This window comes from Triturus cristatus, chromosome 12 (genome assembly GCF_964204655.1).
Source record: "Triturus cristatus chromosome 12, aTriCri1.1, whole genome shotgun sequence".
In the NCBI taxonomy this organism is placed as follows: Eukaryota; Metazoa; Chordata; class Amphibia; order Caudata; family Salamandridae; genus Triturus; species Triturus cristatus.
Window position 1 is genome coordinate 380779583 of NC_140595.1, and position 27735 is coordinate 380807317.

The window sequence follows — 27735 nt, forward strand, 5'->3', positions numbered from 1 at the left end:
TCCAGGAGGATCACTGCCACTGACCCTCCTGAATCTAGAATGCGCCTTGCCTCCTCGATGACGGCAAGAAGGGCAGTATCTGTGCCATGGCCCGGGCGGAACCCAGTTTGGGATTGCCGTAAGATGTTATTTACCTCGAGAAACTGAGACAATTGTCCATTGACCAATTTCTCGGCTACCTTGCTGATACCAGGGAGGAGTGAGATTGGCCAGTAGTTGGCCATATCTGCTGGGTCTAGCTGGGGTTTTTTAAGGAGTGCCTTCACCACTGCACTCTTCCAGCTAGCGGGAACCGATCCCCGGGCAAGTGAGCTGTTAATAAGCTCCGTGATCGTGGGAATGATGACGGGGGCTACAGTTTTAAGGAATCTAATGGGTACAGGGTCCAAAGGTGATCCGCTTTTCATTTTGGTCAAGGTTGCTTCTACCTCTTTGCAGGTTACTGGCCTAAATGTCGCAAGTTGAGGGCGTAAGCTGCTTCCAGACTGGTTGGGGGGTGAACCATTGTCCATGTAGCTAGAGGGACAGGAAGGGGGAAGGGATGCTAGGATGCGGGCAATTTTGTCATTAAAATAAGTGGCTAATTCGTTGCTTCGGTCCACAGGGGGGATATTGGAGGACGGAGTGGTAGGTACTTTCAGAAGCTCTTTTACAATTAGGAAAGATTCCCTGGCTGAATTAGTGGATTCTTGTATCCGAGTATCATAATGGGAAGCTTTAGAGCGCCTAATAGCAGTTTTATATAATCTAACTGAATTTTGGTAGGCTTCCTTGCAGGCATGCTGCCAGTCTTTCCTCCAAAGTCGTTCGGCTCTCTTACAATTTTTGCGTAATAGACGAAGTTCCGGTGTATACCACGGGGCGGAACCTAGTTTCCCATTTTTGTCCTCCCGAGTCCTAAATGGGAGTACAAGATCCAGGGAGGTAGTAATCCATTCTCTATATTTACTATCGGCGACAACCGGGTCTTCTGCGTAAGCAGGGGTAGTTGACTTTAGGGTCCTGGCCCATTCTTCAGTGGGGAGCCTGGACCAGGCCCTGTCCCTGGTATAAGTGGGCGGTTTTTGAGGTTTCCTAAAAGTTCCCGGTAGTTGGAAGGAGACTAGAAAGTGGTCCGTCCAAGGGAGGGGAAGGGAGGGACTCACTAGCTAGCATAGTGAGGGAACTTGTGAACACAGGGTCCAGCAAGTGATCCTTATTGTGAGTAGCTCCAGAGTTTAGAAGGCGGATGTCAAGGGCCGCCAGATCAGTGATCAGGTCGACAGCCCCAGAATCTAAGGGGTCATCGAAATGAATATTCAGGTCTCCTATTATCATAAAATTAGTGATGGAGTGGGCCTGTGTAGCTACTGTGTCCAGGAGAGTACTCGCAAAAGGACCTGGATGACCAGGGGGGCGGTACACTAGGATCCCTGAGAGAGAGTTAGTCGGGTCTAACTTAATTGTAAACTGCAGGCTTTCAGAATCGGGAATATGCGCGTCATTAGTATTGCTGAGGAAATGGTCCCGATGAATAATGGCGACACCACCACCCCTACCTAGGGGACGAGGTAGGGACTGGATGAGGAAGCCCGGTGGGGTTGCTAGCACCATGTCTGACTCCGAGTGGGCAGAGAGCCACGTTTCCGTCAGGAAAAGGACGTCTATGTCATGGTCTTCTACGAGATGGTTAATCAGCGTCGCGTGTTTGGGGAGAGAGCGGCAATTCAGCGAAGCGAGTTTGAGGGCTGAGAGCTTGGGGGCTCGAGTAGGGAGAGTAAGCTGGACTGGATGGCAGTAAGTACAGCTGATGAATGGTCCATTCAGGTCGTGAACATACTCACAGGAGGAGGCGATGGGAGGTCTGAGACTTAGGAGGTCCCGACGGGAGTAGCTTACCTTCGGGGCAGCTTTATCCAGCAGGGGTTCTGTCCCTCGGCCCTGCCGTGCGCGGACGGGCGCAGACGGGCTTGCCTTTGGCGCGCCTTCGGCGCGCCGGCGGCACGCCCGCTGCGCGCGTCCGCTGCGCGGCCAAAGAGACCGTCCCATGATAAAGGGGTGGTGGTGGGCGTGGCCGAGCGTCAGGGGGCGTGGCCAGGCTCGAGGGCTTGTCAGGATGGCGGCAAACACCGAGGCAGCTCTTCGGTCAGCTGTGCGGTGTGCGGGGATACCGGTGTGAAACAGGAATAACAGTGAGTTTTTAAAACAGAGTAACAGGTTTAAAAACAAGAATTACAGAGTAAAACTCCCGGCTTCCGCCTCAGGAGACAACAGCAGCACTAATGCGCGTAGGGACGGAGTCGCGCTTTAAGTAGTGTGATGGTGGGCGTGGCCGAGCGTCAGGGGGCGTGGCCAGGCTCGAGGGCTTGTCAGGATGGCGGCAAACACCGAGGCAGCTCTTCGGTCAGCTGTGCGGTGTGCGGGGATACCGGTGTGAAACAGGAATAACAGTGAGTTTTTAAAACAGAGTAACAGGTTTAAAAACAAGACTTACAGAGTAAAACTCCCGGCTTCCGCCTCAGGAGACAACAGCAGCACTAATGCACGTAGGGACGGAGTCGCGCTTTAAGTAGTGTGATGGTGGGCGTGGCCGAGCATCAGGGGGCGTGGCCAGGCTCGAGGGCTTGTCAGGATGGCGGCAAACACCGAGGCAGCTCTTCGGTCAGCTGTGCGGTGTGCGGGGATACCGGTGTGAAACAGGAATAACAGTGAGTTTTTAAAACAGAGTAACAGGTTTAAAAACAAGAATTACAGAGTAAAACTCCCGGCTTCCGCCTCAGGAGACAACAGCAGCACTAATGCGTGTAGGGACGGAGTCGCGCTTTAAGTAGTGTGATGGTGGGCGTGTTGGCGGCTCTGACGGTGGTGAAGGTAATGCGGCAGTGAAGGCAGGATAACTGGCTGTCGGTGGTGTTTATTGTTGCCTGTTGTCAGTTGTATTTCCTTCTGGGGTTGAGTGCGACAATGGCGGATGAGTCGTAGAGGTAGACGTAATGAGATCCAGGATCCCTGGCACCAGTTGTGTCTGGGTCATGGACAGAGGCAGACGTGCTTGCTATTTTTGTGCCTTTATTGCACCAGCAATGCTAATGTGCAGCTGCCACCCTTACATAGGGTAGGGGGATGGACAAACAGCTGGGAGGCAATGTAATTTGCACTGATGATGGACAATTGTCTGAAGCTACACATGGCAAAGATAATTTACCTAAGTAGCAAAAATCACACACTCAAAAATAGGAACACTGCAAACACAACATGCACATATACTAATGGGCACATCTCTCCATTTCATGTTACAGGTGATCAAGGATATGCACTCCATGGCTGATGACACCCCTCAGAGCCACTAACACTTGGACGCACCAGGTCCATTGTGGAAAGAACATTTGGAGTACTCAAGTCACGTTTCAGGTGCCTCGACTTCTCAGGTGGCAGACTGCTGTACAGCCCTGAAATAGTCTGCAAGATCATCGTGGCATGTTGTGTGCTGCACAACATTTGTGTCCGCACCAATGCACCATGGATAGAAGTTCCGGATCAACCAGACAATCCTGAGAATGATGAAGAAGAAGAGGCTCATGCTGCACACCCCCCAGCTTTGGCTACAGGAACAGCATGAAGGGACATAATCATCCACAATTTTTTTACATGACTGTGCAAAATGCACATGAGCATAGTTTTTCAAATAAAACATCACAACACAAAAACCTTGTGTGCATGTTCATACTCTGCATGAGTACATACATCTGACAAGTTAAAGTTTAACAATGTGCGTTATTATTGTTGAATTGTATGTTTGTAGGTTGGTATGTATTTTGAGGTCAGAAATGAAATTTAGGGTGTGTTTAGGGGCCAGATATGAAATTACAATAAATACAGTTCATCTAAGGTAAAACTTTCAGTTAGCGTCCAGATTGTTGCTGCATTAACGCTAACGCGATAATTTTTTCATAACTGCGATACGAAAATATAGTTAAATACATATGAAAACACAAAATATTACCGCAAAATCCATTTTGCCAGCAGAAAATATTCGCAAACTCAAAACATGGCCCGCAAACACACAGGAAGTGATGTCAGCATGCATCCTGTTGTCTTGAGGAGTACTGTGCACTTTCACTTTTGAGCACACCTCTTGTGATTGTGAAATGTGTTTGAGGTATTCGGTGTTGTGTGCTGCTGAATTTGGTTTTGAGAGTGTGGTTGTGTCCTGTGAACTGTCCCTGGTGTCCCTCTGAAGTCTTGTGTAGTTGTCCATACTTGTTTTTTGTATCTAGTACTATATTTTGTTGAGTGTTTGTCAAAGGGTTTATTTTAAATTATTAATCGTTGGGGTACATATTGGGGTTTTAATTTTTTCAGAGTGGGTTTAGGTGTGTGGTGGGAGATAGTGGGTGTGGGTAGGGAGGGCAGGATGTCATAGGGGGCATTGGCTGGCTTCCTCTGCCTGGTGAAGCACTACCTGCCATTGATGATCAAAAGTGGGGGTCGGATCCTGCTTGGCTATGCGGAACGTGTGAAGAACGTGAGGTGGGAGAATGTGAGGAGCCAGATGCTGCGGGCCTTTGGTGTGGACAGGACAGTCTGACAGTGGAAACATCGATGGCAGGGCTGCGTTGGCCGTGAGGGTGACATGTTGGGCCACCTTGGAGTCCTCATTGGCCAACGAGGTGGTAAGTACAACCCCAAAATAGTTGAATGAACACTTTTGTTACTAATAAAAAGTGCTGTCTTTAACACAATGGGTTAGGTGTACAGGTATTTTGTGGAGTGAGGCATTCTACATCATGCCTTCAGGCCTAACTTTCCCACTGCTGAGACGCAATGCTGCACCATGTTTACAATCATATGGTGCAGGCTTGTGTTTCCACCAGCGCTGGTGCAAAAAAGTTGCAGTGTAGTGCTAACCCAGGCACCCTTGCACCATAGTGTAAGTGTGTCTGCGTGCCGGGAAGAGATTGTTCATGTACATGAATTGTGACCTTCCATGACATCAACAATCCAATGCATTATGATCATTCGATGTGTTCTGCAATAGGCAGCACACATGTAAAGATCATAACAAATGAGGATTAATGATTTTCTCTGAGTTTTGCTGAGATAGGAACAGCTATTATCCCATGTTGGCGCAGACTGCTATTTACGCTGCCCTTTTACCTTTGTCTAGAGTATTATTGTTTGATATATGAAAGTAAAAATAGTTAGCATATGACTTCTCAAGAGTGACATACACTGTCAATAGTTTTGACACACCCTTGTGCAATTTCCATTAATATTATTGTCAAAAGAGCATGGAGGACATGATTATGTTTGGCGAAACAGGGCCTTAGGAATGTGTCACACAAGTACATCTTTGCAAAATGTGTGAATGAGGAAGCATTATTGTCTTATTTGCCCTCAATCCGCATTATCATGTCTTGTTGGAATAACAGGAAAACTCAACACAATCATGGATGCCACATGAACTGTAAAAGTAGAGTTACAGAGCATTTTCATTGAAGGTGATCAATTGGATGATGACTAGGACACAAGTGTGAATTATTTTTTGGGTTACCAATACACATTTTGTTTTATGTCTCACAGCCTGAAGACCACTCATCACACAGAGGGACATTGATGCCTTCATGGACCCACACGCCACTGGTGAGTACACCCATTAAATATTGCCAATGAGATGAATGTCAGGATCAAATCATGCCATTAGTACCAGGCAGTATGTGTGGGTATCACATGTACCTTGACTCCAGTGTGATGGGCTTTGATGAAAATGTGATGGGTGTACAAATTAGTGAGTGAAGATGGAGGAATGCATATGTCTTCCTGATGTATGTTTGCACATCCCCAGTCAGTGATACCCATGCAAGAAATATCAATGTGTTCTGTCTATACAGCACATGCATGCTGATTCGTACAGACAGAAGAGGGAATATGTGAGTGGTGTTGGTGATGAGTATGACCAGACATGGAGTGCGTGGACATCCTTGACTGAGATGACGGTACAAGGGTGCCATATTATGCACAAGTAGGTAGAGTTTTCCTGGCTGGGCAGTGTCAGATACAGGTCTGCACAGTACTACAGTACTTATGCTGCATAACAGCTTTAAAGGTTTTCCATGGCGTAGCTTAAAGCCAAGGCTTCCAATGGCACGTTCACCCACCAACTAGCAACGATTGGCCTATGTATGTAATTGCCATGTTTTGTCACTGCAATGGTGTTGTAAAGTTGTCTCCTTGGGCTCATTCCCCTCCTTTGACTCAAGGTCAAATGTACAAGCCACATGTTTTAACACACAACACCTTTTACAACGCTGGGCTTTACAACACAAGTCTTTACAACACATTCCCCATTACATCTCAATGATTATTCTGACTACAGAGGGGCATTACTTTTGGGAATGTCTTGTAACATTTTGCGGTCTACAGTCCTGTGTTTTGAAATTTCAGCAGGGTCAAAGATGTGGATTAAACCACGTTGGTCATGATCACCACCACTATATCACCTATTATGAGGTAGTGGTGGCGAGAGGGGCTGCACCTCATAAACAAGTCAGTGTTCGTACACTGAATGTTATTTTGCCATGTGTGAGGCTTGATGCAGCACCAGTGAAAGTGGCAGTAGGGCTTCTCCAGGATTGTTCATGTGCATGGAGGGACACCTTCCCACCCATGAACAATCATCACATGCACACAGACACCCTTGCACTCTGGTGCAAAGGGGCCTGCGTTGGTGCAAAGCAGTTAAACCTAGCAGCATCGCAGGATGAAAGGCAAGGCTGCACCATATTCTAGAGAATATGGTGCAGCCTTGTGTTTCAAAAGTAGCGGAGAGTGTTGTGGAGCCAAGGAGGCTAACGACACGCCCGCCACTTCCTAGTACATATCCCCTGTTGTTCATGTACAGGAAGGCACACCTTCATGTACATATACACATCATGGCATTTTGCATTTTGCATGTGTGCTGCACAAGGTTGCACACATTGAAGAATCAACTACAATGAGAAAGGCATTGATTATCCTCCTTTTGACTATCTTGGACCAGGATTATCAAGGTCTTATTTGTGGTGCTGCCTCATATGTAGGCCACCCTTGTACATAGGGGCCAGCGTCAAATACAATGGGTGTTGCTCTGCAACTACCCACACAACACCCACTGTATGCACCTTTAATACTAACCATAGTGTGAAAGGGTTCCTGATGTACAAGACAGCGTTAAGCCACATTATGGGCCTCATGTAGGTAGCCAAATACCGGTCGGTAACGGCCGATTTTCGGTAAATATGCCGTTACCGACCGGTATTCAGACAAGTGAGATGTAGGAGTCCAAAAACCACTTTTCGGTAAATATGAGGCGGTAAATACCGATTCATAGTTACCGATTTCTAAAATACCGATTCATATTTACCGAATACATTATTAACGAATCGGTAAATATGAAGTGGTAAATATGAAGTGGTAAAAATTTAAAATGACATGTAGGAGCAGTCGGTAATTAAGAAATCCAGGAAAATCGGTAAATAAGAGTCGGTAATTAACACGGATGGAAAGCAGGTGGTAACCATCAACAATGCACATAAGCAATCCCAAAATGCAACTGCGTGGACAACATGGCCGCCATGTACGTCATTGCAAGGCGCCTACGTCTACAGGCAGCAGGACTGAGGGTGTGGCGACGGGAGGAACAAATCTACAGACAGCGCATCACACTATTCCAGCTGACTGATGCCGAGATACATGAGAGGTACAGGCTACACCCCGAAACCATCATGGACTTAATCAGGGACCTTCACCCACTCCTGGACCAGCCAATAAGAAGGGCGCACGCCATACCCCCACATGTGCAGGTGCTCTGCAGCCTACATCTGTTGGCATCCGGCAGTTATCAGGTGGTGATAGCTGCGGTGGGTGGGGTATCCCAGAGTTGCCTGTCACGTTTCTTCAGGAAGTTCCTGGATGCCATGATGCAGAGAATGCACCACTACATAAGCTTCCCAAACACACAGGCTGCACTGCAGAAAACAAAAACAGACTTTTATCACATGGCACAGTTCCCCCATGTCATCGGCTGTATTGATGGTACACACATCCCAATCTGTCCTCCAGCTGACACAGAGCACATCTACAGGAACAGGAAGTCCACCCACTCCATCAATGTGCAGGTGATCTGTGATGCAGGGAACATCATCACAGATATTGTTGCAAAGTTTCCTGGGAGCACCCACGACTCTTACATCTTCCAGAATAGTGGGATCTACACACGACTGAGAGCCGGAGAATTCGGAGAGGGATACCTGCTGGGTAAGTAACAGTGACGCCCCTTGAAACCTGCAAATCAGAGTGTATAGAGGCATGTAACTGATGGTTCCCTTTTACTCATCCAGGCGACAGTGCATATGCATGTCGTTCATTCATCCTCACTCCCTACCTACACCCAGCAACCCAGAGTGAGAGACGATACAACGTGGCCCACAAATCTACACGCAATGTGGTGGAGCGCACGTTTGGACTGCTGAAGAGCAGGTTCCGCTGCCTCCACAAGAGCGGAGGCGCACGCCAGTACAAACCCATCACCTGCTGCAAGATAATTGCCACTTGTGCAATGCTGCACAACCTTGCCACGAAAAAAGGTACAGATGTGGAACTAACATATTTTGAGGACAACGAGGATGAGTCAGGCCAGCCAGAGGGCAGCGCAGCTAGAGTGCCAACTGCAATCGATGGGAGAGAGAGACGGGCAGAGATCACATGCAACTATTTCTGAGTGAGTGAGGGGACACAGCGAGTTGTGAGAAGTCATGACGTAGTTTAATGTGGCACCACGCCATGAACACATGAACAGGCCAATCTGGCAATATGCCATCTATACAATGAGTATGTCCAGGGTTACGTCACCCAATGGCAAGTGGATAAGCAGGGCCACATCAATGTTTGCGCATACGCGCTGCAGTGGTGGATTGCACGGCCTGTGCATCCTCACTAGAGCCAACCCCAAGCCGCCTGCTGCTCCTGCGTGCTTCTGGGACGGGGGGTGTGATGCTGCTGCTGGTGTCGATGCTCTCCGCAGCATCCCCTGCAGCAGTTGTCGACGCCTGACTAGTCAATAGCACCCCTAGTGCACTTGTCACCTGCACCATCCCCCGTGACAGGTCGCTGCAGCACTGTGTTAGGCCCTCCTGCATCGTCACAGAGCGCCGGCAAAGTAGGGAAGTCGCAGTTGCCAGACGGTTGAGTGCCCTGCTGGTAGTGTCCCTTCTCTGGCGTTCCCGGCGCCGTGCTTCGATGTCAGCATCTAATTTGCTGCACAACTGCTGGATTGACTGGGACATGTCCCGAATGCCCGCAGCCATGCCGCCAATGTTTGTGTCCATGTTGACTAAGCTTGTCCTCATCACCCGCATGTGCCTCTGGACTGACATTACTGCCTTTGATTGCAGGCGCTGTTGCTTCAACATTTGGCCCTCGAGCCCCAAGAAGACACCATGGCCGTCAGTGGGTGCTGGTGGACTCTGGACACGCGACCTGCGGCGCCCTCTTGCTCCCATCTGTGCTGCCTGTGAGGTGTGGGGCACAGTGGGATGGCTCCCTTCCTGGGGCCCGGTGCGGTCTTCTGGGCCCATGCTGTCGTCTGACGAGGTGTCTAAGGCTCGTAGCCTGGCTGCTGGACGCCTCCTCATTCTCACACCTGCAAGCGGAGATGTGGCCGGTGAATCGAACATGAGTGGCGATGCTGGCTCTGGTGGTGGTGATGCTGGCTCTCGGTGAGGTGATGGTGGCTCTGTGTGCGGCGCGGCTGGCTGCGTAGGTGGTGCGGCTGAAAGTGGGCCTGCTCCCTGGTCTGAACTCGTGGTGGCTAGAGGTGATTTTTGTGGCCGGTGTGCCGTCTCCCCTGCAGCATGCCCTGTACTGCATGATGTCACATCTGTGGACAGAAAAACAACATTGGCTCAGTGTCCCCGAAGGGCTGCATTGCAAGCGTCACAATAAATCATTTCACATTCCAATCTGTCCTCTGTCTCCTTGTGCCTCGAGTGCGTGACATGCCTTGTTGCCCTGTGACATTTACGTCATGGTTAGTGTTGCCCTGACTACATCTCCCGGAATGCATTGCCTGTCTGCACTGACACGTGTGGACTGCAGTGTGATTCTCGTTTCACAATGGGGGATGTGGGATAGGGGTAGGGGCGGCTACATTGCAGTGCTTTCGTCTTACCTTGGTGTGTTGCGGCTCTGGCAGAGCTGTCGGCGTCCCCAAGACCCACGACGCTCTCTTGCTCGAGTGTGGCCGCCACCAGCTCCTCCAGTTCGGTGAGGGCAGGTGCCCTGTTGGTTCCACCTCCGGTCTGGCTGGCCTCCTTCTGGATGTCGCCCATCTTCCTCTTGGTCACAATCCTCAGGTCATACCAGCGCTTTTTGAGGACCTCAATTTCCCTGTGGGTCACTCCCACAGCATTGACCTGCGCCTGGATGGCCAGCCATATGTTGCGCTTTTCGGCCTCAGGCACTTGCAGGGATTGCCTCCCAAACAGCTTCTGGTGCTGCTTCACCACCTCCTCCACCAGCACCTGGAGTTCCTTGGGGCTGAATTTGAGCTTCCTCCTCCTTTCCCCTCCGTCTTTCTGTGTGCTCTGGCTGGACATGCTGTTCGTTTCCCGCTCGCACATGCAACTGCTCCCTGCCTCTCCTCTGCACTCCGAGCCTCTCCAGGGTCGCCTAATTATGTACACCTGCCTGGGTGTGGCCACTTCGGCTAATTGTGTACACCTGCCTGGGTGTGGGCAGTTCCTGGTTGGGTGGGCTGTCGTTGCACAGGATTAGCTGTTTCGTCAAGTCATTTGATGTTATTTACCGAATCCGTACGTACCGATTCGGTATTTTCCGATTCGGTAGATACCACCTCGGTATTTTCCGATTCGGTAGATACCACCTCGGTATTTTCCGAATCGGTAATTATCACCTCGGTATTTACCGATTCGGTGAATTCCGATTCGTATTTACCGAATGTTACCGAATCGGTAACTGTTACCGAATTTTTACCTACATATAACTTACCGATTCTAATTTACCGATTCGGTACGGCTCGGTATTTAAGAACCGGTAAAATGTATTTACCTACATGAGGCCCTTTGTGTCTTAATGCTGCCTTGTACATAATGTGCAGCCCCTTTCTCCACAATAATATCACTGAAAGTGACATTATGATGGTGATAGTGGCTTGTACATATGCCCCTGACAGGGTCATGGGGTTGGGACACTACCAGTCACATGACATGCACTGTTATGTCAGTGTTGCCAGCATGTTGTAACTTATCATTGATTCTACATTGCATTGTACATGTTATTTTCAAACTTCACAATCTTTGTTTAGAGTGTAGGTTCCCATGTTCCACTGAACCAGTGTTTCTGTGTTAAATGGAGAGAATTGACATAGTCTTAATGACTCACATTTTCTCATTGCTCTTCTTTGACAGCCAACATGTCGCCAGAGGAGGCCCATGCATTCAAGGTCAGGAAGGACCGGTATCTCCACATCCGCAAGGTAGCGAAGGGATACCGCAACATGTCAAGGAGGTATCAAGCTGACCGAGCAGCTGTTAGGTGGAAATCAGTGCCCAATGTAGGCCAAGGACACAGCCAGAGTGTGACACAGGCCAGACTGAGCACTTCTGGTGACAGGCGTGCGTCCCAACATGGGCAGGGATATGCACATCCCCCCGGAAGAACACCGAGACAAACTGCAACCTCAGTATCCGGAACACATTCTGGCGCCCCCTGACAGACTCAAGGACAAGCTACATTACCAGCTTCAGGACCTGATCAGGTGGTCCCGTTTACCATGCGGGACCGTCGTGCAATCATGGACATGAATGTCAGGTTGGCACGTTTAGAATGTGAGATGTCTGAGCAGACCACCAACATGCAGGACATAATGGCTGCTCTGGGTCTCCCATTTTGAACTGGCCAATGGAGACCCATTCCCCTTTTCTACATTCTCCCAATGTAATTTATACTTAGTAGTTAGTGATAGGTTTGTTTTTTAATTGTTAGGTAGTGTAGTTGTAGTGTAGTGAAAGGTAGTGTTAGATTTTAGCATAGTTTTAAATTTATTATCTAGTAGTTGTTGCGTGTTTAGTATTAGTAGAGTAAGACAGTTAAGGTTATTATTCACTTTGTCATAGTTAGTTAAGAAGATAGATTAGTTGTAGTAGTGGTTAGTGTCAGTTTAGGGTAGGTTATTTGGTTAATTGTTAATAAATTCATACTGTTTTGGAATTCAGTTAGCACTTATGTCTGAAGGGGTTTGGTGATGTGTTGCTTTTTACCTTGTTTCCCACTTCTTCACTCTCAGGGCAATCATTTGAATGTGTATATGTGGTCATGACATGTTACTTAGTTGGACGGATAGTGTCAGGATCCTTTTGATTTCAGCACAGTAAGCTAGCATGCATTACAGTGTGGCAAGTTGGAGTCATGGCCTAGGCTAGGGACACTATTTTGTAGAGTTGAACATCTCATGTGTGATTTACAGATTTGGAATGCATATTGATACCCATTTGCAACATAATGTTGGAAAATGGCCTTGAACAGACATTGACATTGCAACTCTTGTCCATCATGATGATGGATGTCTGCACTGTGTTTCACAGATTACATCCACACCCTTCTTATCCTAAGAGCCTGGTGCTCAGTCTATCTAACATGCACAGACATAGGCACACTTGCTGCGTAGTGCAAGTGTGTCATCATTATGGACATTGGTTGTTCCTGTGGCTGGTGGCTCACCCTCCTGCCCATGCACAATATTGTAAATTATCTGATCAAATGTACATGGCACAAGGCATAACACAGTTCTGCAGCAAACAGGAGGGGAAATGTAGCATTTCTCCCTGTAGTGTCAGTGTCATACCTACTTTTCCACGCTGTTACTTTTGTCATTGCCTCAGAGTGATGCCACACTTGAAATGGTGATACAGCATCTGACTATGTGCTAAGTGCAGTGCACTACACATCCCTGGACACATTGCCCTCTCCTTCAAAGTGAGCACAGCACGAGAGGGTTCCTTCATTCCAAGGCATTGTTAAGCCACGATAAGTGTCTGACAGTGGACTTGCACTTAAGGCTAAATCCATATTGCCAACACAGCTTCACTATCTGTGACATGTAATGACCCCATCACAACAAGCTTCTTCCACCCCGTAGAGTGTGAGTAGATCTGCCAAGTGAGACACTACTTGTGGCATTCAACAGACTTGGACCTATATCCACACATGACTATTGCCATCATGTACGGAGGCAAATGTTGGTATATTGCTCGTAGGTCATATTCAATCAATGAGGGCACGGCAAGATCTCACATCAGTCAACTCACTATCTATCTGTGACACAGTTTAACATGAACATTTATCATGTGTCACTCAGTGTACATTTGGATTGATTCACTGCTAAAACATTATTGGAGACTTCTATACCTGAATGGTTATGATAAACACACATCTTTGTAAATTTGAGGTTTTAATTAGCATGTGCATTGTCTTTGGTGAAGACTGCCACAGTACTTGGTCAAACAAACCCCACATTTCATAGATGCTCAGTGGAGCCCTGTGCAGACAATTGTATGTGCATGGTGTTGAGGCAAGGGGGATATTTTGCCAGCCTGCTGCATCTCTAGGCTACGTACCACTTAGCTCTTTCCTGTTGCCCTTATATTGTGGTCTGATATGGATCTTTAGCTATGTTTAGAATTACTTTTGTGTGCAAATTTCCAAGTGTATGTCCCCACCAATATGTGTTTTGCAATATATTTGTTGACTAGGGTGATATGTGTCTCTACACACGGGGACAAGAGTATCTGTGACAAGATCTGCAGTCATTGTGGATGTGCACTGGTAGATATTTAATTGTGCATGAGTGACAAAGGGCCCATCCACCCCCCAGTCCCTGGTTGTTACTCACCGTGTTACTGATTTTGTTGGTCATGTTCAGCAGTGTCCTGTCCCTGGACTCAAACCACTGACTCCTCCCAGATGACTGCGGACACCTGTTTCTCCAAGGCATCCAGCTCCTCCTGTGGCGCTTGACTCCCACCTCCGGTCTGAAGTGCCGCATTGCGATTGGCCGCCAGTTTCTCCTTGGTCTTGCGCTTAACATCATGCCAGCGCCTCTTACAGTCATCACTGTCCTCCTCACCTCTCTGACAGCATTCACCTTGGCTACGATGGACATCCATATTAGATTATTTGTCCCCAATGACACAGTGGAGCTGACAAACAGCTGCTGTTGTTTTTCTGTCACCTCCGCAATCAGGACTTGATTTTCCTGCTGGCTGAACCTGGTTTACCTCTACCTCTTCTCCTTGCCCTTCTCTTGGCTCTCTGGCTGGTCCTCCTGGCTGTTTGGGGGGGTTGTTTTGTGCTGCAGTGCTTGGTCCAGCTTCAACCATGGTTCTTTTTTTTTTCTTCTCCGTTTGTGATACTTTGCGGGCGTTTGTAGTCGCTTTTCCGGCCTAATATGAAAAAAGTGGTGTCACGCTAATTTGCGTGCAGTTTCTGTCCGCTGATTGGCCTACCGCCACTTTTTTCACATTAGCGGCAAGATTTTTATCGCCATGACACTGTTTTTAACGTTTACATTTTCCGCTTAGATGTGAAACTGTCGCCACGTAGCGTCGGTTTTTACAAACGTCGCTAACGTGGCGATTGTGTGCTGCAGTGCGTGGCAATAAAAAGTATTGACATATAAACAAAATGATGGTCCAAAATGAAGATAAACTAAATTAAGATATAATCGTTTTAAGGTGATAAACATTGAGAGAAAAGGTGACAAATGAGCCATCGCATAAGAGATAATTTTTTTATATCGTCTGTATCCGGCACTCTAAATGTAATGCCTCCAGTTTTGTGTTTATGTAAATTAAGCCACCAAGTAGCCTTTAACAGGCAAAACAATAAGAAAACCAAGACAATATACCTACAGTAACCATGCAAATTGTTCCATCCATAAAATATATATTTAGAAAATCGTACATTTATTTTTAGAACATCTTATTTAACCCTGGCTCTCTGAAAATTGTTATCCCATGAAATAAAACTGTAAGTTATTGAGCCCGTGTTTACCCCTCTTCGAGTTCGTTGGAGATCTTGTTTACAGTGCATATGAATTTGCTTTGTTCGTGATCACTTGTATGTGACTTATTCCTCCATTTGTGATGTTGATTACGCTTCACAGAACTTCTGTTAACAAACCTGGTAAAATAACCATTCAGTCGGTGGCGAATTAAACAATAATTGCAACGCTAGGCATTTCGATTAGGGGAGATACACCGTGGGTGATCAGGGACAAATAGAAAAGTTAATATGCCATTCTGTGTGCTAGAAGCAATATAAAAGAACAGCCATTTTATTCATCCAAAAATAATACTACAAGAAACAGATTACAAAATCCATTAAAATATTCATTATCACAACAGAGCAGGAATTATGTGGAGAAATGTGCTCGTGGTTCTTTTGAAAGACTTAGAACATTTGCGTGCTGGAAGTGCATTTGTTTTGTTTGCTTGTTTATGCACAAGGTGAGCCAAGATATCCTGCATGTTTATGGAATAGGCTAACTGAAAAGACAGCTTTCAACACACTTTGTTTGCATTGTGCTAAGGAATTGATTACATATCAATCACTGCCCGCGTTAAAAGAATGTGCTTGAAATATGCTGTTGAAAGATGTATATTTACTGAGAAGTTGAAGTGAATGTGCCATAATTCTATTTAGACACACAATAAACCAGGGGACTAAATATTTTTAATTCCTAGTTATTCCAAAAGCAGGGAAATTATTTTTTTCATAAGGATATGTTTAGGTTCTGAAACATTCATTCACTTTGTATGGCCGTCCCACCATGTCGCCTATGTTTCGATTTTCTGTGTACTTTATTTAAGACATGTCTAATAGAAAAAGTTTCAAAGAATCAGTGTAGGTATACATTAGTCCCGGGACATTCTGACATCATATGCACAGAGATAAAAACGTTCGGTGCATAAAATATATCAATTTTTCAGATTCTTCCTTAAAGGAGTAATTTGAGTTAGTAACATTGCTACAATATCCAAAAAAATTCAAAGTTAAAAGACGATTCACAGGAATACGCGCAGAAAATGAAAGGTAAGGTTAAACCAATAAAAATTGCATTTGGTGCATAATATGCTGACACATTAACTGAAATATATTAACAAATAAAACATAAATCTCACAAACTAAAGTAGTAATATATCATTTTATTTTGTAGCTACATTATATTCAGGACCATAGAGTTAACTAGGCATGGTAGAGTTAATCAGCTTCGATTTTCCAAAAAACAAATATTTCTGCCTCTATGTTTAGAAATCGTCAGACTTTTAGGAGTTCAAATGGAATGCTCGTACACTTGGGATTCTGTAATTGTTGAAGATTCCCGATAATGCTTAAATGCAGTTAAATATGCTTTCGGAAAAGTAAAAGGTGTGTATTTCCATATGCAGAAATGTCCTATTACTTACTGGTAATCTTCATTACTCCTGGTCCCGTTGTCCTCGTCCCATTCCTTAACAAGTGGAGATGACCATCTACACGACAGAAAAAAAGAAAAGGAGCATGCTGGGATACCCAACCCACTCCCTCCCACTGGGAGTACATAAGCGGTACCATCCCAGCATGCAGCCTGAAAACACCAAGCCAACAACCGGAAGGCCGGCCGCCAAGGAGGGAGGGAGGGATGTAAGGAATGGGACGAGGACAACGGGACCAGGAGTAATGAAGATTACCGGTAAGTAATAGGACATTACCCCCAGGTCCCTCCTGTCCTCGTCCCATTCCTTAACAAGTGGAGAATACCAAAGCAGAGAAACCGGCCTTCCGGAACCCCACCAACGCCAAGAGCACCAGACCGAAAAATGGCACCACACAGGAGCAAAAGGAGCCCACAAGAAGGAGAAAAAACGCAGGCAGGAGGACACAACCAAGCATGCCCCCAACCAAGCGGACAGGGCCGACACCCCAAATCCAGCAGGGGACGACCAGAGAAAAAACACAAGAATCCCCCCAGGCAAGCCTGAAGGAGCCACGCACACAGAGCCAAGCCCCAAGGGAGCAACCAGAGGGGCCAAAACCAAGCCCCCCCAAGAATGACTAAAGGAAGGCCAGGGGAAGGGGGCGCACCCCAATCGGTAAACGGAGCCAAAGAAGGGCCACCGACCAGGGAGAAACCCCCCCAAGGGCGAAGCCCACAGAACCAGGCACCACCAGGCAGCCACCCAACCAGGAACCAAACAGGCCAACCCAGCCCAACGGCCAAGAGCAGGGGAGAACAGACAGCACAGGGTGGCAGGGCCGGAGGCAAGGCAAGGCAAGACACGACCAACCACCAAACCACCCCAACACGCCAGGGGAAGCCAATAGCAGAACCGCAAAGACGAAAGAGGGTAGAACCAGACAAGAAAACAGGAAACCACCCAGACGAACAGCCAGGAAAGAGAAGGGGGCAGGGAACCCCAGCAAGCCCCCCCCCCAATGACAACAGCAGCAACAGGGAACCCGGAGGCCAGAAACCCATAAAAGGACCAGGCCACAGGGCAGGACCGACCAACGGCCAACCCCAGCCGAGACAACGAAGAGAACCAAAAGGCCACCCCACCGGGAAAAGAACCCAGGGACAAGAAAAGGCCAGGCCCGAGGCACACCCCCAAAGCAGGAGACACCGGGACAAGAAGCCCAGCAACCCGCCCAACGGAGGCCAGGGAGAGCAAAGAAACCCAACCCGAAGCAGACCCGGCAAAAAACCAGGGCATCAAAAAGACAACAACAGAGGCCCAATGCGGAACCGGGGAAACCAACACCCCGAACCGTAAAGGAGGAAACAACACCGACCAAGAGCAGACCAACCGGCAGGAGTAGAAAGGAGGACACCAAGGAACCACCGGAGGCAAATCCCAAGAGGCAGAAGGGCAAAACAGGAAAGACCAACAAGGAAAGGCCCCCAGAGCCCAGGACCCAAGAGCACACCGGAACAACCCGGCACTAAAAGGAGATGAGCCCAGAGAAGCCAAAGGCGCACCACCCAACAGGGAAGCAGGAACGGACCCAAACAAGGGGAGAAGGAACACCTCAGAGCCAACAAGAGAGCAAGGGTCACAGACGCCACAGGCCGCAAACAGCCTGCGTGGGAGTACAGGCCCAACGACAAGCCTCCAAGGGGAAAAAAACAGAGCCCCAGACCCAAGGCAAGCCCGCCGCAACCCAAAAGCGGAACAAGAGGAGCGGGAAGCAACAAAGCAGCCCACGCACCAGGGGAGGCCGACACCCAACAAACACAAGCAGGGGAAGGGCACAGCAGGCAGGGCATGGCACAGAAGCCAGGCACCCGAAGAACAAGGGGCCACCCAAGGCAGAGGTCAAGGAAGACCAACGACACCCAGCCACCACAGGAGGCAAAAGGAGCGGCAGGCGAGAAGACAAGCCCAACAAGCCAACACCCAACACCAGCCAGAAGCCACCAGGTCCCCGACCAGCACTGCCCCAGAGCCAACAGGCCAACAAGGCCAAGGGTCCACCAGAAGTCGAGGAAGGACACAACAGCTCCCCCCGGAAAACTAGGGGGAGGACCCAGCGAACCCACGGAAGGCAGACACCGCAAGGGAGGGGCAAGGGCAAGGGGCAAGCAAAAGCACCCGGAAGGACACAAGAAGCACCCAACAGCAAAAAACCGCAGGCAGGCAGGCCCCCAGACAGGCACGCACCAGGCCCAAACCCACAGAAGGGCAGGAACCAACGGGCGGAAGGGCCGCAAGCAGCTAAAGGAAGCCCAAGAACAGCAAGACACCAGGCCAGGCATACCCCAAACCAGGCACCCACTAGGACTGACAAGGGACAACAGAAGCCCGCAAGGCAGGACAGCCGGAGGCCCAAAGGACAGAGCAAAGAAGCCACAAGAAGAAGTCAACAAACCCCGGGAGGGACCGCCGAAAGCGAGCCACAGCCCAGCAAGCAGACACCATCCCATGGAGGAACCAGAGCCGACCCGGCCAAACCACAGGGCGGGCAGCAGGCGCAACAGAAGCCAAGGCCACAGCCCAGCACATGCAAGCAAGAAGCCGCCAGACAGCAAGCACCAAGGGGACCCACAGGGTCCGACCCCCAGCCCAGACGCCAACCAGGAACAAGCGCCGAGCAAGCGAGAAACCAAAAGGATAGGGAACACACAACCCACGGAGGAAGCCCCGAAGGACCCCCCCCCCCCCCCCCAGGCAAAACCCTCCAAAAAAAAGGAAGCGACCCAGGGGAAACCAGGGCCCAAGACAGGCCAGCGAAAGCAGGGGAGCCAACGCCGTAGGCAGCAGAAGAAGCCGAAGGACCACCAGGACCCCGGGAGCAGGGGGCACAGGAGGCAGAGAACCAGGCCGGCGACACCAAGGGCCCGGACAGAGACAGCAAGCAAACCCACACCACATGCAACCAGCAAAGTACAGAGGGCCAGCACTCAGGAACAGGAGCCAGCAGAGACAGGAAACCACCAGCACCGGAAGAGACCGGAGGACAACTGGCTCCAACAGCACCCGAAAGGAAGCAAGAAACCCAGACGGGAAGGCCCAGGGTGACCAGCGAAGCCCAGGGCAAAGAAAAGTGGGTAAGATACGCAAGCAGGAAGCCCCGGGTACAAACCCCGGCACCACCCAGAGGCCCAGGCGCACAGAGCGGCAGTGACCAGAAGGCCAAGCAGGCAGCAACCCAAACACCCAAAGAGGGCACGAGAAAGAGACACCACCCAGGGCTGCAAGCGAATCCCACGGAAAGCAGGAGCCAACCGAACCCGGAAAACCCAGGCGAAAAGGAACAGAGACACTGCAGCAGATAGTGAAACCACAAGCACGGGCACCAAAGCCACAGGAACATAGGCTGCAGCGCAGACCCCGTCAAACAGCTCAATCCCCGAAACAGCCAAACTACAAACAGCAGCACACAACACCGCAAGTGAAGCGCAACCCAGCTGAAAATCACCAATGCAATGACACAAACAAGAGGTAAAGCACACATGAGATCAAGTTTGGAAACACAGGAAGCGGAGAGGATGCCAAGGGCAAACCAGCAGGCACAGACACGGAAGTCGGTAGCCCCAGCCACACGCCACAACCTCGCCGACAGACAAGAAGAGGCGCACACAGGAAGGACGGCCAGAGGAGACACAGGTGCAGAAGCAGTGAAGCAGCCCAGCAGAAGAGCACCCGCACCGCATGCACGGGTCCCCGGGCACAAACCCCCGCATCAGCAGGAGACCCAACCCCCAATCCAAGCAGCACCCAGAAGGACACATCCCCAAAACAGCAAGGAGAAAAAAAGGAGGCCGCTACGCGGTACTCACCAAGGGGGCAAAAAGGGCACACCGCAAGCCCACTGCCCCCTAACAGCTGCCCAGGCACGTACCAGGAACCAGCGCCGGGCGGAGACGTCCACCGAAAACGGCCTCCGAGGCCACAGCAAGGCCCGCCCCTGCACCGACCCAACCGAGCAGCAGGGGCAGCAGGAAGAAGAGGAGGCTGGCAGGACAACAAACGCCAGGCAGGGGACCCAGGAGCATCGCCCAGCAGAGCCCCAGGACCCACTGAACAGCCTCAGCAGCGCATCCCCCAGACTGGCGAAGCCACAGGGAGACCCGCACTGCAACCCGGAAGAGACAAGGAGGAACGGCGCCCCAGCCGCAAAGGGCCGGTCGGCAGTCAACGTGGCTCCTGGAAAGCCAGGCAGGCCAGGAGAACGCGGAAGAGGACGGCGAGGACAGCCTAGCAGCCTCGACGAGACGTCCATCGAAGAATCCAACAGGTAAGTCCAAACACGTCCTAATCTGTCGGGAGACAGATAAAAAGACCAGGCTGCATGCTGGGATGGTACCGCTTATGTACTCCCAGTGGGAGGGAGTGGGTTGGGTATCCCAGCATGCTCCTTTTCATTTTTCTGTCGTGGACATGGTCATCTCCACTTGTTAAGGAATGGGACAAGGACAGGAGGGACCTGGGGGTAATGTAATTCACAAGCCCATTTGCCCTTGAAAAAAAACATTTTGCTTCTCCCTAAACAAAATGTTATTCCTCACATAGAAATCACTTCTTTACCTCCCAAACAGTTTTAGATTTGTTACCTACCTAATCCTACTCTGAAGTAACATTTATTTCTGCTTTTGCCAGGAGTGAATTTACAAACATGTAATTTAAACAGTTGGAAAACTACCTGCAAATGTTAGTGAATACTCACAAACCCATATGTATATGGGTGTTACAGAGGTTTGATGGTGAACCCAATCACAAACATTTTTAAAGTTGGTCATATGGAAATTGCCTCATTCTATCATGATTTCTTTGAGTGTCATTATAAGGATAAACTCTGCCCCACCTGAATTTATTTATGGTTTGTGTTATTTTATTAATGTTTTTGTTGCTAAGCAACATGAAAAAGAACATAGTTAGTTGTATTGTTGGTTACCAATAATAATATTAATTACATTTTTCTATAAAATAAAAATGCCACACATTTTTTTATTTTTATTTATGTTTTCAATTTTTATTTACTGTATATTTTTAAATTTGTATTCGTGTATACGTCGAGTAAAAAAAACTGTGAACTACATCTTACTAAAAAAAACACTCATTTTCCTTATTTTTATTAATAAAAAAACAAGTAAATTATATTTTATTCCAGTTGTATGTTGTAGATTTCCAACTTTTATTTCCCAATGTTTGACATTTTGCAACATTTTGTACCATAATGTGGATGAATTGTGTATTTGAATTAATGATCAATATGTGGATTCATAAAGATGTTTTTAACTGTGAACAATCAAATGGGAAGAAACTCTAACTGAAAAAATAAAAATAATATTAAAAAAAAATACTAGTATATCTATGTGACTCACATGTAAATAGGTTCAGTGATGGTCAGACCATAGAGCTTTAGCAAGCCTATAAAGAAGCAATCTAGGTCCTGTGGGAGTCTTTCTTATTTTCCTTGTCTTCTTCCCACTTGTTCCTAGACCTACAAAGTAGGGGGTACCTTCTCTATATAGCGCCTTACCACCATGTACAGGTGAGCCGGTGGTCCTCTGCCTGCCATATTATGATACATGCAGCGTGAACCTCTAACCGTCGTCAACTGAGATGATCCTGCCTAGGCCGCAGCAGACTGCAATGTTGGCAATGCGTAATCCATCAGGGCTGTGTCTTCCCGCCAAGCAGATTTCAAAAACACAATTGTACTGGTAGTCCCCTTGCTGCGGTTCCTCCACAGAGGTAGGCTGTCAGGGTACACTCTCAGCAAAGTACCAGAATAGTGCCAGTTGGAAGGATACAAAAACACCACAGCTGATATCCATTTGGCCAAGTGGACACACCTGCAAGTCACACTATAAAACACACCCCATCCCACATCATGATTCTTTGCCTCTCCCTTGCAGCACAGCAAGACAAATACCACACTTTTTTGTTCCGATAAGGCATCCCTCTTTTCCCCATCTCATTTAACACTCCCCACACATATTTGTTGCATTTATTTCTAACATCCTTGGTGTTTTTTGTCATTGTCACTCACTTTAATTTACACTTATGTTACACCAACATTATCCATGTTTTTCAGAGGCTGGGTTGTCAGTCATGGTGGAGGAAATCATAAGAGTAAAGCCACAATCGTTTGAAGCCCAAGTCCATCATACTCCTATCAGTAGGAAACGGGAAATGTGGGACAGGATGATCAACAGAGTGAATGCTGTAGGTACCACCCTACACAAAAGGAGGAAATTGGGAAGCAGTAGAATGACCTGAGAGGGAAGGTGTGTTCCCAGGCTTCCAAGCAACACCTAGAGGGCCTGAGGACTAGCGCTGGCCCTCCCAGCGACCCATTGCATCTCGGCGGAGAAGGTCCTGGCTATCCCGCATTCAGAGGGCTTGGCAGGAGTACCTGGGGGAGTGGAGTCTGGTAAATTACACCTCACTAACTGTTTCAACACTTCAAATCATGGCCTTCAACCTCACTGCCACATTCTACCTAGGATGATCAGATGACTCCATGTCACAAGGACACAGCTTTTAGGTTTCAGGGTTTTGATTTAACTTGTCAGTGCATTCTGGGAGTTGCTGTCTTGGTTAATTGTAACCCAAATTAGTCTAGCATACCTGATAACTATAATATGTACAGGCAAAGTCCAAAAGGGGTACCTCAGGGACTGGTCATCCTACCTATGATGCCCCCTGAAGCCCCTCTCCCCACTTTCCCAACCTTGCTCCCTCTGCCAGTCTGATCACACAAGCATATGCTGTTATTCCGAGAAACGTATGCTGAGAGCTCTGGCGTTTCCCAGATCCATGTGTGAGTAGCTCGCCAAACTGAGTACAGCTCTTTTATGTGGCATTCTGGGACTTGCAGATTAATTCAATTGTAAGTGAAGGAACGCATGTAAAACGCTGCAAATAAAAAGTCTTCATGGAAGAGTTACTGATACATGGACGTGGGAAACATCAGGTCTCATAATGCGATGTGATATGCCCAGGGCTCACCCTTTGCCACCACCTTCCCTACCGTTCCAAAATATGCAACCTAGCCTGTCCCCTTCACTCACTCACCCTACCCTGCCTCCCTCCTTCCAAATACAGAGGTTCTTTGCCTGAGGTGGCTAGAAAACTCTGTTTTACTAGTTTTACTAGAAGACAGATTTTACAATTCTGTTTTACTTTTACACATCAATGTGTTTACACAAAATAGTTAAATTGAACAGAAACAACACTACAACTTCCAGAACGCACTGTTATGTTTACTGAGAACTCTTGACACAAGCTGACCGTGCGCGTCACCTAGTAATCCATTCATGAAGAGTTTTGTCTCAGTAGAGAGCATGCTAAAACTTGCCGAAGTGCACCCCAGGATCTGTAGTTCCCCATGTCCATCAGAACAAAGAAGTAGAAAGTAATAATGTCAGAAGTAGTAAGTTGATTGGAGTAACTTTGATTGATGTACTCTCAAGTGTGCATGGGATAGGAGGGTACCTCTGGAAGGCGAGAGGCACAGTGTTCACTAGCCCTTGTCCAGGTGTTAGATAGGGAGGTGATGTGTTCGGCAGCCTCAACGGCTCTTTGCAGCAGGGTCCTGGCTCCTCAGAGTCTGAAGCCCATCCGTCAGGTTAGGGACCCTGGCTGCTCCCCCTCATTTTGCTGAGGTCGCCCACGGAAAGCCCTCGTTTCAATCTGATCCTCCTCAGCTTCCGTTCAGTGTGAGCGAGCTCTGAGTAGCCTTGAGACTTCCTGTACCGAACATTTTCCACAGCTGGCCCAGTGGCCTAATGGGTAAGGCATCAGCCTCCAGCGCTGGGTATTGTTGGTTCACGTCCCACCTGGGTCGAGTCAGGAAATGTTTATACCCCCGGAAAAATAATTCAGCAAGATTGCGATATAAAAAACATATTTGGAATGCAATAGGTATCGCGTTTGAATGCAAGACCTATGGCATTGCATTCAAAGTGGCCGCCATTGACCCGGCTGCTATAAAAGTGAAAGTGCGCACAGTGTTCTGAATGTAAGTGAAGCACATCGTCTGGCTTGCAGTAGGAGAGGAACTCATTAAAGAAAATAGAACACGTACCGTGTAACAACCAAGTAAAGTGTCCAGTAACCATGGGAGGTTACAAATGACGACACAGCGGTATAAAGGAGGAACCAACAAGCTCATTTCAAAATCAGAAGCCAGCATTTACGAAGCATAAAGACACAAGCCAATGAAAAATATAAGCGGGGGAGTGGGCGGGGCTTCTCTCTCGTACTGAACTACAACAGATCATCACCAGAGCAGCGCTTGCGCGCCGGCTCCGGCTCGACCTAAAAAATGCATGTAAGAGCAATGTAAAAATACACGGGCCTAAAGCAATTGTCAACACACTATTCATAGTAAGATAAGTGTAAAAGAAACTTACCTTAAATCCTGACAACAAGGGAGTTGATTAGTGTCATGGTCATGTAGTAGCAGTAAAGGGAGGACCTGAACAGTGGGGTTCAAGATGGAAACGGATGAGGGATACAGGAAAAAATGGTACCTGTCCACCTAATTTCCTTCAATTCCACCAACTCAAAGTAGGAGGTTTATTTGTCACAGAATTTGCATAATGCTAATCTTGATTGGACTCCCGGCGACAGACTCTTCTATCTATGATGCTGACAACGCAGAAGAATTCCTGGTGAAGTTGGCAGCACTTGGGCGGTCTTTCCTCCATGGACCCGCTAACATCTAAATAGAGTGGGAAGACCACCAAGTAGGCAGGCAGTGAAATCTTTGAAAATGTAACGCGGGACCAGATCCATCAAGATCTACAATAGGCCTCAAATTCTTAACTAATTCTCACACTTCCCACTGATACATTGACAGGAAAAAGGGTATCAGTTATCAATTGCGCATTAACCTAAAGTGTTACCCGTAGGGCTAATTTAATGTCATGTGAGTCCAAACATGGTAGCTGCTGCTATGGGGCAGACAAAAAACTTCATTTTTGTATGGGCATTTGGTATATATAGGGCCAAGAACAGGACAGTAGTTAAAAATGTACATGTTCAGAACTAGAACATTTGAAGAAACATATCAAGGGGATGGAATTCCTGATACACTGAATTTAAATTGCAAGAGGTTATGTCAGTAAATAGAAAGCCAGCAGCTCCTAGGGGAAATGTCCCACATGGAGTTTTTAAAAGGGTGCAAACTGCCACATGTTCACTGCATGTGTGAAAATTCTTAACTTTAGAATGGAAATGGTGAAGTTCTATGTGTAAATATTAGTCATCATCATCATCATCATTGTAATTTTAAACAGTTATTACAAACCATGCATAAAACATAATAAATCAATACGATAAGACAAGTACAATTCATCAAATTGAGGAGTAATAAAAAGCCATTCAGAGCAAAAACATCATAAAACCAAAGGAGGGAGAAGAGCACAATATTGGGTTATCACATAGGATAGGTGGTTATACAACAGCATATAAGAATTAAAGTGCAATTTTATGTGCAAAAATACAGGACAGTGCAACTGTAGTACGGTTTTAAAAAGATTACGGTAAAAGACTTGTCCTTTTGTTCCATGCACTCTGAAGATACTTCACTACAGCATGTACAGGATCTTCTCCTTTATTAAAAGCCAACAACGCATATGACTGATCTAATAGACAAGCTTATGACATGCTGGGATAATCCATTTAGAGCAGCTTGCTGAGTATGCTGGACAGAAAAAGATGAAATGTTCCTTGGTCTTGTTATATTAAGAGCAGACACAGCATGCTGCAGAGCTCCTGAAGTTGGCTAAACAAGTGCTTGAAAATGCTGCAAAGGGAAGAATGCTGGAGCATCATTTTGAGTAGAGGCATTTTGCAGAAGCAGGGCAAATGGTATCTTAGAAAAATTCATAAAAAGGAAACATTTTAAAGGTTAAATTAGATTTGATTTAGACACCTGCAGCTCCAAGGGCTGTACGTTTAGCATAGTGCCGTTTCTAAAATCTCACTTTTAGCAATTCCCTGGTGCCTTGGCCATTGATTTCAGGTGAATTCCAGAGGATCTTTCTGGCCAAGCTCCCTCAAGTTCACCTTGATAGACCCGGACCAGGGGATCCTGCTTAAAACCCCAGGTCTTCCAAGGATGTCCGCAAGACCGTCCCTGTGTTGTTTCAGCACATCCAGCTTCCAGATATGTACCCAATAAGCTAATGGGTATAACTTGTCCACCAGGCCCAATGGTTTTAATTAAAGACCAAGCTGTAGAGGTAACAAGGGCCAAATCTAGGGGAGTGATAGTAATGACAGCACAAACTTATTTTAAACGCACCCCAGTTTAGTCAAATCAAAATCTGCCCATAATTAACTTCCATATAGTGCTGCATTTAGAGCCTATACCCTATATAATTGGAGGGGAGAGTCAATGGGGTAGGAGATAACAGGTTTTGCAAATCTAAGTGTTGTGTTTTTTTCATATAGCAACACTCTTTTGTATCTGGACCTCCCACGAAATTTAGTCTGATATCTGAATGCCAAGATAATTGAAATACCTCACTTTATCAAGAGAGATTCCACACAGCAATATACTTCCACACAAGTATTTGCATGGGCCAAAGTTTATGCACTTGGCCTTAGCTGTGTTAAACTCAAGACCACACTGATCACAAAAGAGGAAAAATCTCTGCAACAAGGTTGACAACTCCCTAGCAGTCTTTGACAGTAAGAGGGTGTTTTCAGCAAACAATAAACCAGGGACCTTAGTTACAGCTAAAATGGGATAATCATCCTGGCAATCAAGTAAAATATCCACACAACCTTTAATAAATAATAAAAACAGGATTGAGGTCAGGACACAACCCTCATGAAACCCCCTTTCTACAGGAATATGCATCGTCAGTTACCCGTTAGTGCCCCATCTGACCTTGGCATGGGTGCCCTCCTGCACTCCAATCAAAATATCTAAAATGTCATGGGGCATCCTCTGCTCCCTCAGTACGCACCCCAGTTTCTCTCTTGGGACCAGGGTGAAGTGGAGCTCTACAAAGGCAACAAACAAGTTGCCATCGTTGATGTCCACCGTCTTCCACTTGGTGACCAAGAATCTAAAGGTTTGATCCCACATTATCTTGGAAGCCAGTTTGAAAGTGGGTTATCACTTTGCTGCCAGATAACCTCCCATTAAGTTTATCAGGATTTTGTCTACAGAAGATTTTTTAAATTGAATCTA